This window comes from Nycticebus coucang, chromosome 2, assembly GCF_027406575.1.
Source record: "Nycticebus coucang isolate mNycCou1 chromosome 2, mNycCou1.pri, whole genome shotgun sequence".
NCBI lineage: Eukaryota > Metazoa > Chordata > Mammalia > Primates > Lorisidae > Nycticebus > Nycticebus coucang.
The window spans coordinates 90165357-90184285 of record NC_069781.1 but is presented as its reverse complement, the minus strand read 5'-3'; the positions used below and the strand labels follow the sequence as shown (position 1 = coordinate 90184285).

Genomic DNA, 18929 nt, shown 5'->3' with positions numbered 1-18929 from the left:
CATATAGTTATTTTTAAGTTGTAAACTTTTATTACAAATTAAAAATGAAGTTCTTAAAAAATCTCAACTTGACCAGATATGAAAAAATTTAAAAACTTTTAAAGGCATGTTGAGAAAAACCAGGCTTTTTTAAAAAACATGTTTGTTATTACCAAAAAAGGTATCTTTAGGTAAAAATAATAAGAACCTCATGCTGCATAGAAAATGCAGATAGTTACAGTTATTTGGTCAATGGGCAAAAAGCGAGCACTTAAGTTCTTCAGCTCCAATCTTTGGTTGGTTTCTTATTGCTGGAATTTCATATTCGTTTCTTCTTGTTTCTTCTTGATGACTAAACAGATGATGGTAGAGATGGTAAAACCAGCATTTACTCAGCCACTCCCTGCTCAGCCTCAGGAGCAGACAAATTCTCAGCTGGTGGATAGGCCGCTTTTATCTCTCTGTCATCTTGTGGTTTAGGGTTTTCTGGGCATCTGCCTCGGTAATTGAACTTGCAATGGTACCGACGTTGAGGCAGCTGCTGACCTTGGGTCTCATCTCCTTGATTCTCTCTCCTCTTCATTGCCGTCCTCTCTGGACTGTCTTTAGCGAGAAAGGCCCCTGCAGAATCGTGGTCTATAACCCCATACATATTCTGTCTTACTGATCTACCTTGTTCTCCTGCACCCTGGTTGTCAGCACCTCCATCACTTCTCCCTGCACAGGAGGTTGGAACATTATGGTCACTGCCCTTAGGGTCTCTGCATGTAGTAAGGCGGGAACCTTCATCTGCAGTAGGGCCAGCATTGTTCGACCTGGCCTTCAGGAGCACTCTCTGACCCCTCATTCTTTGCTCTGCTCTCACTATTCTGGTTATTCTGCTGGTAATTGCGTGGAGGCCCCCTGTGACCCAGATACTGCCTATAATGGCTATGGTTCTTACATTGAACAGTTGTACTGTTACCAAAACCTTAGTCGCAATGACCTCCTTGTTCCCGCCAGCAGGCACCACCAATGTGAGGCTGCCAGGGCCACTGCTCCCTATGCTGGTGCCCATGGTGCTGGGCTTGGGGTCAGCAGCACTGACGGCAGGGGCGGGCTAGGTCTTGGCGTAGCTGCTCATGGTTGCAGTGATGTGACTGGGACCCACTGTAGCATCTGCAGCTCCTCCCAATGTGTGGTGGTAACTAGGCTGGCATCAGTGGTGGGGCTGCTCAGGGCTCTCTGGGGTCCGCTCTCTGCTCCCACTACTGATCAAACTTGAGCATATAGTTTTTTCCCTTAATTCTGTTTATGTGATGTATCACATTTATTGATTTGCATATGTTGAACGATCCTTGCATCTCTGGCATAATACTCATTTGATTATGGTATATTATCTTTGATGTGCTGTTGTATAGGATTTGCTAGTATTTTGGGGGGGATTTTTTTGCCTATGTTCATAAGGGATATTAATCTGTAGTTTAGGTTGCTGTGTCTTGTTCCAGTATCAGGGTGATACTGGCCTCATAGAATGATTTGGTGATAATTCCCTCCCCCTGGATTTTTGGGAACAGTTTCATAAAAACTAGTATAGTGCATTGAGTTTGAAATGTCTGATTTCAAATCAAAAGTTTAGTTTATTATACCTCAAACAAGGGGGAGTACAATTAATCTAAGTATGCACCTTAAACTTTTGACACAGTATTGCCATTTAGCAGTAGCTTATGTGCCAGAAATGAAGAAGCCTGGAGAACTATTGTTGATGAAATCTCAAAAGGCATTTCCACAGCTTTTTGAGAATTGAATGTTTTTCCTTGCAAGAAGTGGTCCAAAGTCCAGAAGAAGTAATAGTCAGTTGGTGCAAGATCTGGTAAATACAGTGGATTGATAGAGAGTTTCCAAGTCCAGGTTCACTTAGTTTGAGCGGAGGTTTGTATGCAACAGTCTCTTGGAAGAGGAATGGCCTGTCTCTATTGACCAGTCTCAGCAGCTTAATCACAAACACCCACATTGTGTCATCCAATTGGTTGCAGTGGACATTTACTGTAATTGGTCAGGTTTCATGAAACTGTAGTGAATAATATCAGGGCTGGACCACCAAAGAGACACTGTTAGCTTTTTTTAATGAATATTCACTTTTGTGATATTTTGGCACTTTATCCAACCATTATGCCAAACACTTTTGATTGTCAGAAAAAAATTATTTTTCAACACACATAATAATACAGTATAGAAATGGTTTGCATTTATGTCATGACAACAATTTCTTTTCTGATGCTCATTTAATTCACGGGTAATCTGCCTATCCAGCTTCTTTACCTTGTCAATTTGTTTTACATGATCCAATATTGTTGGAATAATAACGTGAGAACTTTACTACTAATTCATACATAGATTGAAATGGATTTACTTCCCACTACAGCTTTCAGTTCATCATTATCTACCTCAGTCTTAGGTTACCTACATGGCTCATTCTCAAGATTAAAATTACCAGAATGGAACTTCTCAAACCATCAGTGTACTGTACATTAAATAGATGCATCATTGCCAAACACTTAGTTGATATTTCTGTCTACACTGCATTAGTTCCACAGTGGAACTCATATTAAAAAATAACACAAATTTTTTACTTATCCATGGTTTCACAAAAATTGCTCTAAAAATTTTTTGAAAGTCACAAACCAAAACATGCATTTGAAAGAATGAGGATGTACTTTTACAATGAAAAAAAAAAGTATGAGAGTTATCAACTGTCAAACTTAGTTTAAGGAGATCAGCTATTTCATACTTAATAACTTAAAGAATTCAATTGTGAATCTACCTGGTCAGGTTTTGGGGAGAAGAGTGGCCTTTTTATTACTGACTGAATTTCACTGCTTGTCATTGGTTTGTTCAGTAGATCTATTTCTTCCTAATACAACCTCAATAGAGTGTATATTTCCAAGAATTTATCCATTTCCTTTAGTTTTCTAGTTTATGAGGGTATAGTTGTTAATAATAGTCCCCGGTGACCTTTTTTAATTTCTGTTGTATCAGTTGTAATGTGTCCCTTTACATTTTTTATTGTGTTTATTTGCATCTTCTCTCCTTGGTTAGTCTATCTCGTGGTTTGTCAATTTTATCTTTTTGAAGAAGGAACTTTTCATTTCATTAATTGTTTGTTTTAGTCTCCATTTTGTTTCCCTCTGCTTTGATCTTTGTAATTTCTTCTAGTATCAATAATTTTTTTTTTACCTTGTTCTTGTTTTTCTGCTTCGTTTGAAGTATTATGTTAGGCTGTTCACTGTGATGTGGCATTTAATACTATAAACTTCCCTCTCAGCAGTTTTTACTATATCCTTAGGTTTTGGGTATGTTGTGTTTTTGTTTTCATTAATTTCTAAAATTTTTGTAATTTCCATCTTTATTTCTTCATTGACCCAGTAATTGTTTAGGAGTATGTGATTTAATTTTCATGTTTTTGCACAGTTTCTAAATTTCATCTTGATATTGATTTCTAACATTGTTCCACTGTGGTCTAAGAAGATACTCAATTTAGGCTTCCTAAAATTACTTTTGATCCTATGGCCTAACATGTGGCCTATCTTGAAGAATGTTCTGTATACTGGTGGAAAAAAATGTATATTCTGTATTTCTTGAGTAGAATGTTCTGTAAATATCTGTTAAGTCCATGTGATCTAAAATCCAATTTAAGTCCAAAGTTTCTTAGTTGAGTTTCTGTCCCAATGATCTGCCTAGTGCTCTGAGTAGGTTGTTGAAGGTCCCCATTATTTTTGTGTTGTCATCTATCTCTTTCTTTAGGTAGCAATATTTGTTTTGTGAATCTAGGTGCTATGACATTAAGTATATATATATTTAACATTGTTATGTCCTCTTGCTGAATTGATCTTTTTATCACTATATAATGACCTTCTTTGTCCTTTTTTGTACTGTTTTTGGTTTGAAGTCTGTTTTATCTGGTATAAGTTTAGCTATTCCTGCTCACTTTTGGTTTCTGTTTCATGAAATATATTTTTCCACTCTTCTATTTTCAGTCTATACATGTCCTTATAACTAAGGAGAGTTTCTTATAAGTAGCACACAGTTGGATCATGCTTGTTTTATCCATTATGCTGATCTTTTAAGGTAAGTATTTAGCCCATTTATGTCCAAAGTTAATATTGATATGTGAAGCTTCATTCCTGTCAGATTGTTAACTGTGTTCTAGTTGTTTCATAGATTACTTGTTTCTTTCTCCTTTTCTTTTTGGTTTGATATAATTCTGGCATGTTGTCACTTGATTCCTTTCTTTTCCTCTTTTGTGTGATTATTTTACAAGGCCTGTAAGTTTTATGTTTTTATGTTTTTTTATGATAGTGTGATAGTGAATATCAACCTTTTATTTCCATGTTTAAGACATCTTTAAGCATTACCTGTAGGGGCAGCATTATTGGTGACCAATTCACTCAGCATTTGCTTGCATGGAAAAAGACATTATTTATGAAGTTTATTATGGCAGAATATAAAATTCTTAGCTGACCGGTTTGTTTTTTTTTTCTTTTAGCACTTTTAAAATTTTATCCCATTCCTTTTTAGGCTACAAGTTTTCTCATGATGCATCTACTATTAGTCTGATAGAGTTTCTTTTATAGAAACCTTGCTAATTTTATTTTATTATTTTATTTCAAATTAATGTGAGGGTATAATTAGGTTACAATGTTTGCATCTGTTAAGTAGAGTCCCTGTTATAGTTGTGTTCTGCACCCAGAAAGTGTTCCACACTCCCTTACAACCTTGCTAATTTTGAAACTCTTTCTTTCACTTGGTGGTATGATATTTCCTTACTTTTCCATATTTCCTGTGTTTTTCATTGATAAATATGCATCAAATGTCACAGTTGCTCCATATTATTTTTTTAAAATTTCAGGGATCATTTTTTCCTGAAGAGTATATATTCTGTTGGTTGAGTGGGATATTTTGGCTTTGATTTAGGGTGTCTGCAGTAGTGTGATTTTTGTATGATTCCTTACGTAATATACAGGGTCAGTGATATCTGTAATTTCCTTGGCACCTTAGGGTACAGTTATTAGCTGTGATAAAATTTCACTGGGGCCTTGCATGTTAACTGAGCCCATCTTTAGGCCTCAGTCATGGCAGAAATGGGCCTAGTGTTCCTGTTTTTATGCCCAGAGAACCTTACACTGGTATTGGCATTACTGGGTCACGGAGGACCAATTATTGAGCCTTGAGGTGGCTTGCTTAGAAACTAATAGTAAGAACAGTGGGCTGGGTTTTGAGGCAGGTTCTCAGGCCCTTGGGAAGCTGGTTTGATGTCAATGATAAGGAAACCCTATCATTAGGAAAACCCATTGGGATGAAAATGGTGCTGATAGCTACAATGGGGTAGTCTCCAACTCCACAGCTGCCTATAGCAGAGCAATGGGTATGGTCCTAAATGGGCTCAGGAGAACTTGGTCTTTCCTGCTTCTCCCCAGTTCAATGGTGGCTATGTTTATGCCACCACAAAGTTGACTCAAGGGCAAAGCGTAGGCAGCATTTTACTCTCAGGTGGGGCCAGCTTGGGCCTGCCACCAGAGAAGGTACGGCTCTCCTTAGGTGAGCAGTATGGGCAACAACTGCAGGGAAGGGGCAGAGGCAAGATGGCCAACTGGAGCCAGCTTTCCACCGAGGCTCCTGTCCAGAAGGAGAGTTAAAGAACAGAAGTTTAGCAAGTAAGCCAATGGTTCAGAGCTGAGTCAAGAGAGAAGGTTGAAGAATGCACATCAACCCTGCTGAGGTGAGCTGCAACCCCAAAGAAACAAACAATAGGTAAAAAAATCCATCGCCAAGCAGATGGGAGTCCCCTCCCCCCGTGAACAGCTCACAGTATACTCTATACAAACAAGTGAGCAGAGTTCAGATCCCCTCCTATTTTATCCCACGGAAGAGATCTTCTAAAAACCAGAACTACTTCCTCTCATAGAGAGGACTTATGAATGTGCCATGGCACTCTCCCAACAGGCAAAAAACTGTATATATTCTCTACTTGCAATTCTAAACTCCCAGCACTCCCCTCCACTCTCAGCCTGAGGTCTGGGGGCCTGTCCCCCATGGAATCCAAATTCTTGGGTATTTTCTATAGAAGTGTGAACAGGGCATGGGCTGTTGCTAGTCTGTGCTGATTCTGCAGCACAGAAGTAAGAAGAAGACAGTGAACTGAGGCTGAGGGAACCCTACAGGACAGGGAAAGGTGGTGCCCCATGGCACAGAGCAGCAGCGGCAGGGGGAATAATAGGGATCACACCCCTGGGGATATTTTGAAGAGATATTCCCTGCCTTTCTGGGCAACCAGAGGAAGGCATATTCTCTGGTGGCAGCCAGTGGCAGAATATATCTGGGACAGAAAAGCAGGCCCCATGAGTACCCCCTGAGGTGCTACTGCCCTGGGTGGGCATGACAAGGAAGTGTGCAGAGATGGCATATTCCCAGGGCAGAGCTGACCAGGACTGCTTTAGTGAGTCTAAGACACACCCGACCCTCAGGGGATCACAGCTGAGACAAAAGCAGGCAGGAAACTGAAAGTTGAGTGTGAACGCTAACTGTGCCTGCCCCAACACAGACTGCAGTCAAGACAGTTACCTCAGCTCCAGGCAGCAGCACAGACTGGGGTTGATTCACAGTTTCTGTGAACTCAAACAGCATCTGATACACAGGGGAATATAGCTGGGACAAAATTGCTCTGTTCTGTCAGTAATATTATCAGTCAGGAGCATGGCTGGAACTGAGTGAACTGCCCTGGCCTCCATTAAGCACCCGAGGTTGTCAGGCCTCATCTCCTCATGCAGGATAGTGGCAGAGATTGGCAGCCTGGCCAAGGAGACAAAGATCTCCCTTTGACTCAGGCAGGTGCAGACCCTTGGAGCATCGGCTCATTGGAGGGATCTGGGTCACAGCCCTGTGGGGTTACCAGTAACTGGGTGTGACAGAGGTGCAAGGTGGGGAAAGAGGCATCAACCTTCCCAGACTAATTCATTTCCTGGGTGGGTCCTTCTGACCTCACGGAGCACCACAGTGAGTAATACTTGAGCTGCCAGCAAACCCCTGCTATCTAGCTGATAGAGACTTTTGAACTCTCCTATCTGAGAATGGTGCTGACTGGGACAATTGATTTGGACCTCTTGAACTGGGCCAATCACCCAAGGACTATCCAAAGTGATACCCTGGGTGTGGGGTTATGGGAAGGTTTGATTTTCCTTTTCCAGTTGTTGCCCATGGGCGGTGGGTGACTTAATTGCTGGTATTTCTCCACAGCTAAGATTTCGACCCAGAATAACTGATTCACTAGGGTAGGACAGAGAACAGTTGAAAACAAGACAGAGCCACTGAGCCCCACCACACCAAGCAGATCCCCAGTTTCTCAGGCCATAGCACTGTACAGGTCCTTTGCAAAGTTCTAAGGGAAAAGGTATAGATATCTGTCCCAGCTTTTGGGCAAACAGCTGGTTAATTGCTACTCCAGGAGCCCCCAACCCAACTACACCTTATCTGCTCATCTAGCCAAATGGTATGAAATAATCATGGGGTAGAATCAGAGGGAAAACTCCAGTACCATGAATAACCACAGTAGATAAACTCCCCCAAGGAATGACACAGAGGACACAACGGAAGATCCCATTCATAAATAGATGGCCAAGAGTCAGAAATTGAATTCAGAATTTGGATTTCAAATAAGATTAATGGAATGGAGGTAATGTTGAAATTAGAAATTAAAGGGGCATTTTGAAAGTTGTCTCAAGAATTCAATGAATCCAAAGACAAAATCACCAAAGATTTTGACACATTGAGACAAAAATTTGCAGCCTCAAAGATCTAAGATACAGTAGAATCCCTCAGTAACAAAATGAAAGAGGTAGAAGAAAGGATTTCTGACATTGAAGACAAAGCTTTTGAACTCTCCCAAGCACTCAAAGAGGAAGAGAAGGGGAGAGCAAAAACGGATCATTCTCTGAGAGCACTGGGATAATGCAAAGAAAACTAATATTCACCTATAGGAATTCCTGAAGGTGGCAAGGTGGTTTCAAAAGGCACAGAGGCTCTTCTTCATGAGAAAATGAAGGATAACTTTCCAGACATGCCAAGACATTCTGAAATTCAGATAGCAGACAGTTTCAGAATGCCAGCATGACTCAACCCAAATAAGACAGCTCCTAGACACATTATAATTAACTTTACCAAAGATAAAATGAACAAGAAAATTCTACAAGCAGCCAGATGGAAGAAATCCATAAACTACATGGGGGAGAATATTAGAATGGCTGCAGATCACTTTGCTGAAAACTTTCAAGCTAAAAGAGGGTGGTTATCGATTTTAATCTCCTAAAACAAAATAAATTTCAACCCAGGATCCTGTATCCAGCTAAACTGAATTTCATTTATGATGGAGAAATTAAATACTTTAATTACATTTACATGTTTAAGAAATTTGCCATAGCTAAACCAGCTATCCAGGATATTCTTAGACCTATTGTCCATAATGACTAGCGCAATTCTCCACCACAAAAGTAAACTCACTTAGAAATTTTTGATCAAATTCCAACTTCCACAGTGGCAAAAGGATTAAAAATGTCCACTGGACTTTTGAAAAATATGATAACCAAAATTCTACCTGGTTTATCAATATTTACAATTAATGTCAATGGCTTAAATTGTCCTCTAAAGAGGGACAGGTTGGCTGACTGGATACAAAAACTCAGGCCAGATATCTGCAGCATACAAGAATCTCATCTTACCTTAAAAGATAAATTTAGACTCAGAGTGAAGGGATGGTCATCTATATTTCAGGCAAATGGAAATCAGAAAAAAGCAGAGGTTGCGATTTTATTCACAGATACACTAGGCTTTAAGCCAACGAAAGTAAGGAAAGATAAGGATGGTCACTTCATATTTGTTAAGGGTAATGCTCGCCAAGATGAGATTTCAATTATTAACATTTATGCACCAAACCAGAATTCACCTCAATTTATAAGAGAGACTCTAACAGACATGAACAACTAGATTTCCTCCAGCATCATAAGTCGGAGATTTTAACACTCCTTCAGTAGTGTTGGATAGAGCCTCTAAAAAGAAGCTAAGCAAAGAAATTTTAGACGTAAACTTAACCATTCAACAGTTGGATTTAACAGACATCTATAGAACATTTTATCCTAACAAAACCGAATACACATTCTTCTCATCAGCCCACAGAACATACTTCAAAATTGATCACATCTTAGGTCAAAAGTCTAACCTCAGTAAATTTAAAAGAATAGAAATTATTTCTTGCATCTTCTCGGATCATCATGGAATAAAAGTTGAACTCAATAACAACAGGGATCTACATGCTCATACAAAAACATGGAAACTAAATTACCTTATGCTGAATGATAGCTGGGTCATAGACAAGATTAAGAAGGAAATTACCAAAATTTGGGAACAAAACAACAATGAAGACTTGAATTATCAGAACCTATGGGATAACGCAAAGGCAGTCCTAAGACGGAAATTTATAGCACTGCAAGCCTTCCTCAAGAGAATGGAAAGAGAGGAAGTTCACAACTTAATGGGACATCTCAAGCAACTTGAAAAAGAAGAACATTCCAATTCCAAAGCCAGCAGAAGAAAAGAAATAACCAAAATTAGAGCAGAATTAAATAAAATGGAAAACAAAAGGATTATATAACAGATCAATAAATCTAAAAGTTGGTTTTTTGAAAAGGTCAGTAAAATAGATAAACCTTTGTCTAACCTAATCAGAAAAAAAAGAGTAAAATCTCTAATTTCATCAATCAGAAATGGTAAAGATGAAATAACAACAGACTCCTCAGAAATTCAAAAAATCCTTAATGAATATTACAAGAAACTTTATTCTCAGAAATATGAAAATCTGAAGGAAATTGACCAATACTTGGAAGCATGCCACCTCCCTAGACTTAGCCAAAATTAAGTGGAAATGTTGAACAGGCCTATATCAAGTTCTGAAATAGCATCAACTATACAAAATCTCCCTAAAAAGAAAAGCCTGGGACCAGATGGCTTCACATCAGAATTCTACCAAACCTTTAAGGAGGAACTAGTACCTATATTACTCAACTTGTTCCAAAATATAGAAAAAGAAGGAATACTACCCAACACATTCTATGAAACAAACATCACCTTGATCCCCATACCAGGAAAAGACCCAACTAGAAAAGAAAATTATAGACAAATATCACTAATGAATATTGCTGCAAAAATATTCAACAAGATCCTAGCAAACAGAATCTAGCAAAACATCAAACGAATTATACATCATGACCAAGTCGCTTTTATCCCAGGGTCTCAAGGCTTGTTCAATATATGTAAATATATAAATATAATTCAGCACATAAACAAATTAAAAAACAAAGACCATATGATTCTCTCAATTGATGCAGAAAGAGCTCTTCATAATATCCAGCATCCTTTCATGATCAGAACACTTAAGAAAATGGGTATAGAAGGGACATTTCTTAAATTAATAGAGCCATCTACAGCAAACTCACAGCCAATATCATATTGAATGGAATAAAATTTAAATCCTTTCCACTCAGATCAGGAACCAGGCAAGGTTGCCCATTGTCTCCACTATTTTTTAATAGTGTAATGGAAGTCTTAGCCATCGCAATTAGTCAAGAAAAGGGAATCAATGGTATCAGGTGAGATCAAACTTTCACTCTTTGCAGATGATATGATCGCATATCTTGAAAACACCAGAGATACTACTACAAAACTCTTAGAAGTGATGAAGGAATACAGCAGCATCTCAGGTTACAGAATCAACACTCATAAATCTGTAGCCTTTATGTATACCAACAATAGTCATGCTGAAAAAACAATCAAAGACTCTATTCTCTTCCCAGTAGTGCCAAAGAAGATGAAATATTTGGCAGTTTACCTAATAAAAGACTGAAAGAACTCCATAAAGAGAATTATGAAACTCTAAAAAAAGAAATAGCTGAACATGTTAACAAATGGAAAAACATACCATGCTCATGGCTGGGAAGAATCAACATTGTTAAAATGTCCATACACCCAAAATAATATACAATTTTAATGCAATCCTATTAAAGCTCTGCAGTCATACTTTAAAGATCTCAAAAAAATAATACTTCATTTTATATGGAATCAGAAAACCTCAAATAGCCAAAAACAAAGCAGGGGAAATCACGCTACCAGACCTCAGACTATACTATAAATTGATAGTGATCAAAACAGGGTACTGGCACAAAAACAGAGAGGTGGGTGTATGGAACAGAATAGAGAACCAACAAATGAATCCAGCTACTTATTATTATTTGATCTTTGACAAGCCAATTAAAAACATTCAATGGAGAAAAGATTCCCTATTTAATAAATGGTGCTGGGTGAACTGGCTGGTGAACTTTAGAAGACTGAAACCAGACCCACGCCTTTCACCATTAACTTAAGACTTTCTCTGGATTAAAAATTTTTAATTAAGACATGAAACTATAAAAATACTAGAAGAAAGTGAAGGGAAAACACTTGAAGAAATCGGTGTAGGTGAATATTTTATGAGGCAGACCCCCGGGCAATTGAAGCAACACCAAAAATACATTAGTGGGACCTGATCAAACTAAAAAGCTTCTGCACAGCCAAGAACACAGTAAGTAAAGCAAGCAGACAGCCCTCAGAATGGGAGAAGATATTTGCAGGTTATGTCTCCAACAAAGGTTTAATAACCAGAATCCACAGAGAACTCAAACGTATTAGGAAGAAAAGAACAAGTGATCCTATCTCAATGTGGGCAAGGGACTTGAAGATAAAATTCTCTGAAGAAGACAGGCACATGGCCAACAGACATGAAAAAATACTCATCCTTAATCATCAGAGAAATGCAAATCAAAACTACTTTGAGATATCATTTAACTCCAGTAAGATTAGCCCACATCACAATATCCCAAGACCAGAGATATTGGCGTGGATGTGGAGAAAAGGTAACATTTGTGCACTGCTGGTGGGGATGCAAACTAATACATTCCTTTTGGAAAGATGTTTGGAGAACACTTAGGGATCTAAAAATAGACCTTCCATTCAATCCTACAATTCCTCTACCAGGTATATATCCAGAAGACCAAAAATCACATTATAACAAAGATATTTGTACCAAAATGTTTATTGCAACCCAATTCATAATTGCTAAGTCATGGAAGAAGCCCAAGTGCCCATTTACCCACAAATGGATTAATAAATTGTGATATATGTACACCATGAAATATTATGCAGCCTTTTAAAAAGATGGAGATTTTACCTCTTTCATGTTTACATGGATGGAGCTGGAACATATTCTTCTTAGTAAAGTATTTCAAGAATGGAAGAAAAAGTATCCAATGTACTCAGCCCTACTATGAAACTAATTTTTGGCTTTCATATGAAAGCTATAACCCAATTATAGCCTAAGAATACAAGGAAAGGGGAAAGGGAGGGGAGGGGAGGAGGGAGGATGAGTGGAGGGAGGGTAATTGGTGGGACCACACCTATGGTGCATCTTACAAGGGTACATGTGAAATTTATTAAATGTAGAATGTAAATGTCTTAACATAATAACTAAGAAAATACCATGAAGGCTAAGTTAACCAGTTAGATGAAAATATTTCAAATTGTATATAAAACCAGCACATTGTACCCCAAAATTGCATTAATGTACACAGCTATGATTTCATAAAAACATTTAAAAATAAAAAAAAAACTTAGCTTCCACAGTGGCACAAAGGATAAAACTACAGACTTTCACAAAAGATGAGTAAAACTCCATATTTATCAATTCTCTGAATAAATGTCAATGGATTGAATTCAGCACTGAAGAGTCACAGGCTGGCTAATTGGATTAAAAAGCAGAAGCCATCCATATAATATTTCCAGGAAACACACTTAGTCTTGAAGGATAAATCAAGACTCAGGGTTAAGGGATGGAAAACATTATTTTAAGCAAATGGAAATCAGAGGAAAGGGGGCGGTTGCAATCTTGTTTTTAGATACAAGTGGATTTAAAGAAACTAAAGTTAAGAAAGACAAAGATGGGCACTTTATACTAGTCAAAGGAACAATACAACAAGAAGACATTTCAATTTTAAATATTTATGCACCCAATTTACATGCTCCCATATTTATGAAACAGACCTTGATGGGTCTGAGCAATATGATATCCCATTACACCATAATGCTGGGGACTTTAAAACCCCTCTGACAGAATAGGACAGAGCCTCTAAACAGAAACTCAACAAAGATACAAAGGATATAAATGTGACCCTAGAACAAATGGAATTAATAGATATATACAGAATACACCATCCCACAGCTGAAGAATATAAATTTTTCTTGTCAGCCCACAGTACATAATCCAAAATGGAGCACCTCTTTGTATACAAATTAAACCTCAGCAAAATTCAAATAACAGAAATTATACCTGTATCTTCTCAGGCCATAAGGCAATAAAAGTGGAAGTCAACTCCAACAAAAACATTCATCCCCACATAAAGACATGGAAATTAAACAACCTTATGCTGAACAATAGTTGAGTTCAGGAAGAAATAAAAGAGGAAATAATTAAATTCTTCAAATATAACAATAATGAAGACACAAGTTACCAAAACCTCTGGGATACAGCAAAAGCAGTCTTTAGAGGGAAACTTATCACATTAGACACATACATTCAAAAACTAGAAAGATACCACATCAGCAAACTCACAAAACATCTTATGGAATTGGAAAACAAGAACAACCTAATCCCAAGCCCAGTAGAAGAAAAGAAATAACTAATATTAAATCAGAGATTAATGAAATTGAAAACAAAAAAATCATTCGGGAAATTAACAAAACAAAAAGTTGGGTTTTTGAAAAAATAAATAAAATCAATAAACCTTTGGCCAGCTTAATAAGAAAGAGAAAAGTAAAGTCTCTAATAACCTGAATCAGCAGTGATAAAGGGGAAATAACAACAGATGCCATAAAGATACAAGAGATCATCTCTGAGTGCTACAAGAAACTCTATTCCCCAAAATTTGACAATGTGGAGAAAATAGATCAATACCTGGAATTGGACATTCTCTCTAGACTTAACCAAGAAGAAATAGATCTCTTGAACAGATCAATTTCAAGAACTGAGATCAAAGAAACAACTAAAAAATCTCCCCCCAAAATGCCCTTGTCCAGATGGCTTCACACCAGATTTCTATCAAACCTTCAAACAAGAGCTTATACCCGTGCTGCAGAAATTATTCCAAAGAACTGAGAAGGAAGGAATCTTCCCCAACATGTTCTACAAAGCAAACATCACCCTGATACCAAAACCACAAAAAGACCCAACTAAAAAGAACTTCAGATCAATTTCACTAGTGAATATATAGGCAAAAATTCTCAATAAAATCCTAGCCAATAGATTATAGCTATACACTAAAAAAAATTATTCATCATGATCAAGCAGGTTTCATCCCAGGGATGCAAAGCTGGTTTAAAATACTCAAGTCCATAAACATAATTCACCATATCAAGAGATACAAAAACAAAGACTGTATGATCCTCTCAATAGATCAGAAAAAAAGCATTTGATAAAATTCAGCATCCTTTTCTAATTAGAACACTGAATAATGTAGGCATAGGCACATTTCTTTTTTTTTTTTTTTTTTTTTTTTTTTTTTTGTAGAGACAGAGTCTCACTGTACCGCCCTCGGGTAGAGTGCTGTGGCGTCACACGGCTCACAGCAACCTCTAACTCTTGGGCTTACGCGATTCTCTTGCCTCAGCCTCCCGAGCAGCTGGGACTACAGGCGCCCGCCACAACGCCCAGCTATTTTTTGGTTGCAGTTTGGCCGGGGCTGGGTTTGAACCCGCCACCCTCGGCATATGGGGCTGGCGCCCTACTCACTGAGCCACAGGCGCCGCCCGGCATAGGCACATTTCTTAAACTTATGAAGCCATCTATGACAAAACCACAGCTAATATTTTACTGAATGGAGTAAAACTGAAAGCTTTTCCACTTAGAACTGGAACCAGACAAAGTTGTCCTCTCTCTCTACTACTATTCAACATACTACTGGAAATTCTTATCAATACAATTGGGCAAGAGAAGGAAATAAATGGCATCCAAATGGGAACAGAGACGGTCAAACTCTTGCTCTTTGCCAATGATATGATCTTATACTTAGAAAATCCCAAAGAGTCTACCACAGGACTCCTGGAAGTGATTTTTAAAAATACAGTAATGTCTTAAGATATAAAATCAATGTCCACAAATCAGTAGCCTTGGTATATGCCAATAACAGTGAAAATTAGAAGCTAATTAAGGACACAATTCCCTTCACAGTAGCCTCAAAAAGAATGAAATACCTAGGAATATATCTAACAAAAGAGGTGAAGGACCTCTATAAAGAAAATTATAAAACCCTAAGAAAAGAAATAGCAGAAGATATAAACAAATGAAAGAACATATCATGCTCATGGCTGGGAAGAATCAACATTGCTAAAATGTCTATACTTCCCAAAGTAACCTACAAGTGCAATTTCCCTTAAAATACCATCACCATATTTTCAAGATTTGGAAAAAATTATTCTTCATTTTGTATGGAACCAGAAAAACACCTGTATAGCCAAGGCAATTTTTAGCAATAAAAACAAAGCCAGGGTTATCTGCCTACCAGTCCTTAGGCTACACTAGAAGGCCATAGTGATCAAAACAGCATTGTATTGGCACAAAAATAGAGACATTGATATTTGGAAAGAATAGAAAACCATGAGATGAAACTAACATCTTACAGTCACCTGATCTTGGATAAACCAAACAAGATCATACACTGGGGAAAAGAATCCCTAGTTAATAAATGGTATTGGGAAAACTGGATAACCACATGTAAAAGACTGAAACTGGACCCATACCTCTCACCACTTATAAAAATTGATTTAAGATGGATAAAAGATTTCAACATAAGGCATGAAACAAAAATTCTCAAAGAAAATGTGGGGGAAACACATGAAGATATTGGCCTGGAGTAAGATTTTATAAAGAAGACTTTCATGGCCTGGGGCCTGACCAAAACAGGCCAGAGGAGCTGCCTGCGCAGAAGCAGGCCCCACACAGAGGCCACAGGCTGCCCAAATCCTGAGAGGCCGCTACCGCCCCATAGGAGTTGGGCTAAGGGAAGTGGCTAAGTAGGCCCTAGGGAAGAGCTCGCAGTGCTCATGAGAGAAGTGGCGACAAGATGGTGGCTCCAATGGGAAGAAGAAGGCCACATCACTCTGCTCATCTTTAGAGGCCCATATGCTCATTCACTTAGGGCCTGCCTCCCACACAGACGTGGAGGAAGCTGGATCTTCTTGCAAAGATAAAGGACAGAACACTGCAGCACTTTGTAGTGTGCCTGCGGGGTGAGCAGGTTTCCGAAGAAGAGCCACCTCTGTAGAAGAGCAGGATGCAGCCATTGTGCTATATCCCAGAAAATAGCTACCCATCAGTTGTAGCCTGCTCCCACCCAATGTGGCTCTGAAGGCTCAAAGATGCCTGCATGTTCTCTGTAAAAATATTTCCAAAAGCTGTTGTGTCAATAACAATCTTTTAAAACTCACAAAACCACCAATACTAAAAATCATTCTTGAGACTACTTCAAAAGCTAGGATAAAATTCCACAGCAGCACTGAAGTGGCAAGACACCAACCACTCCAACAGCCAGATCTGTAGGTCCTATCCATCAAGCCATGACATGCCAGGAAAAAACCTCTATTCACTACTCCATAGCTTCTATTTATGGTTTCAAAGTTCTCTTCATATCAGGGATTTCTTGGATCTTAAGAAAGATATTAAGGTCAAATATCTCTCTCTGAAGTAACAGAAAGTGTAATGGCTTGGAAATTATTTAGTACCACCACTAAAAGCAGTTACAAGTTTCATTTAATTCTTTAATGCTAGAAGGGCTTTTACTCACCTATTCTCATTTCACAGGGCAATGTGGAGGTCAAAAGGGGAAAGTGACATGTCCAAAGTCAGGGTAGAGTCAGGCCCTGTGGCTCATGCCTGTAATCCTAGAACTTGGGGAGCCGAGGCAGGTGGGTTGCCCGAGCTCACAATGTCAAAACCATCCTGAGCCAGAACAAGACCTCATCTCTAAAAAAATAGTCAGACCCCACAAATGCATTAATTTACACTGTTATAATTTAATTTAAAAAATAGAAAAAGAGAAACAGCTAAAGTAACTAAAATCAGATATAAAATTGGAGAAATTACTATAAATTCACAGTAATAGAATTATTGGACAGTGGGATGAGCAGTTGTTATGCCAATGAATTGTATAAACTAGATAAATTCCTGAAAACAACCTACTAAGCATAAATTACAAGGAAATAGAAAATCTGAGGAGTAAGGAGATTGAATCAGTAATCAAAAACCTCTCCACAAAACAGAATATCTAGACCATATGGCTTCAATGATAAATTCTACCAACCATTTAAAGAACCAATTCTTACAATTTTTGAAAAAAGTAAAGAGGACGGAATACTTCCTACCTCATACTCTAATGCCAGCATTGCCTTCATATGGAGATGAGCAAAACCTCAGAATTGAAAACTATATAGAGGGAGGAGAGCAAGATGGTGGCTGAGTAACAGCTTCCTTGCATCTGGGCACCATGAGTTCTGGGAGATAGGACTCCAGGTATCTCTGGCTGCTGGGATCTGCCTATCATCACCACTGTGAGGATACAGAGAGTCAGCGAGAGACTTCTGGACCCCAAGAGGAGGACTAAAACAGTGGAAAACCGGCAAGTGGTCACAGGTGTTCAATTGGTCTAAACCTGCCCGCAACTGTAAGTTCAGTAGCAACAAGAGTGCAAACCAGAAAGGCCTTACCTGTGAACTGTTTTGGTGTCTTTGGACTTAGCACTCAGTTGAACTGCCTTGGGGAGAGCCTGAGCGGGAGTGCAGAGAACTTTGGCCGTTGTCTAGGGCCCCAGTCTGTGCCGCTGTGCCAGACAGAGCTAATAGTGTTTGGCTGTGGGCCACAGGGAGACATTGTGAGCAATCTGCCCCAGCAAGCTCCGCCCTCAGGGTCGCAGAGCTAGAATCGGGTGGGAGCAGGTAACCCAGCAACCAAGTAGCCTAAGGGTGGGGTCTGAGGCCCCTTGCAGCCCTAACCCTCAGGGGTAGAATGAGACCAGTTTTGGCACACTGGGTAAGTGGATAGCCACTTCAGCAGTGATTCCAGCAACAAGCACTTTCCTGGGAAAGCTTCTGCTCAGCAAGTTTACAAGTTCAAAGTGCCTTTTCAGTGGGCTAAAGGGAGATTTAGGGTGTCTACCTGCTGGGGTTTGAGAAATCAGCAGTCTCCAGTTGTATCAGAACTGTGATTAACATCTCATACCCCAGAAGACCACGTGTTGCCCAGACAATATTCAACAACATATACTCACTGCTTTGTTTTTGGGTGTGTTTTGTTTTTTGGGGTTTTTTTTCGGTTTTTTTGTTGTTGTTTTGTTTTTGTTTTGTTTTTTTGGTTTGGTTGTTTTTTTTTTGTTTGTTTTGATGTTGCTGACGTTGTATTGTTTTTTAATTTCAACCTTTTCTGTACAGATCTTTTTTCTTTCTCAATTTTTCTAGTTTGATTATAATTTCCCATTCCTGCCTTTTTTAATAACTAGAACTTCATTTTTGCTAGTGTTTCTACCACTACTATTTGGTTTTTCAATCAATTTTATCCTGTAAAGTTTTCTGTTTGCTTGTTTTGGTTTGATTCATAGCATTTTTGTCTTTCCTCTCTACTTGGTGGAGGTGGGGTACTGTGTCTGATCAGGTTAGCAAAGAGTTGCTGACTTCAAGGGAACAACCCAACCTGGCACCCCTAGAGGTTGAGGTTTTTTAAGGTTGTGTCAAAGTACCCTACTGTATACCTATATTGCTCTGTCTCCCTCTATCTGTGCCTCTCTTCTTTTTGT

General features: G+C 38.7%; 1 pseudogene; it reads right to left on the bottom strand.

Annotated features, from left to right (window-relative positions):
- Positions 1-367: 367 nt before the first annotated feature.
- Positions 368-16428, bottom strand: LOC128597720 (Y-box-binding protein 1-like; annotated as a pseudogene).
- Positions 16429-18929: the final 2501 nt, after the last annotated feature.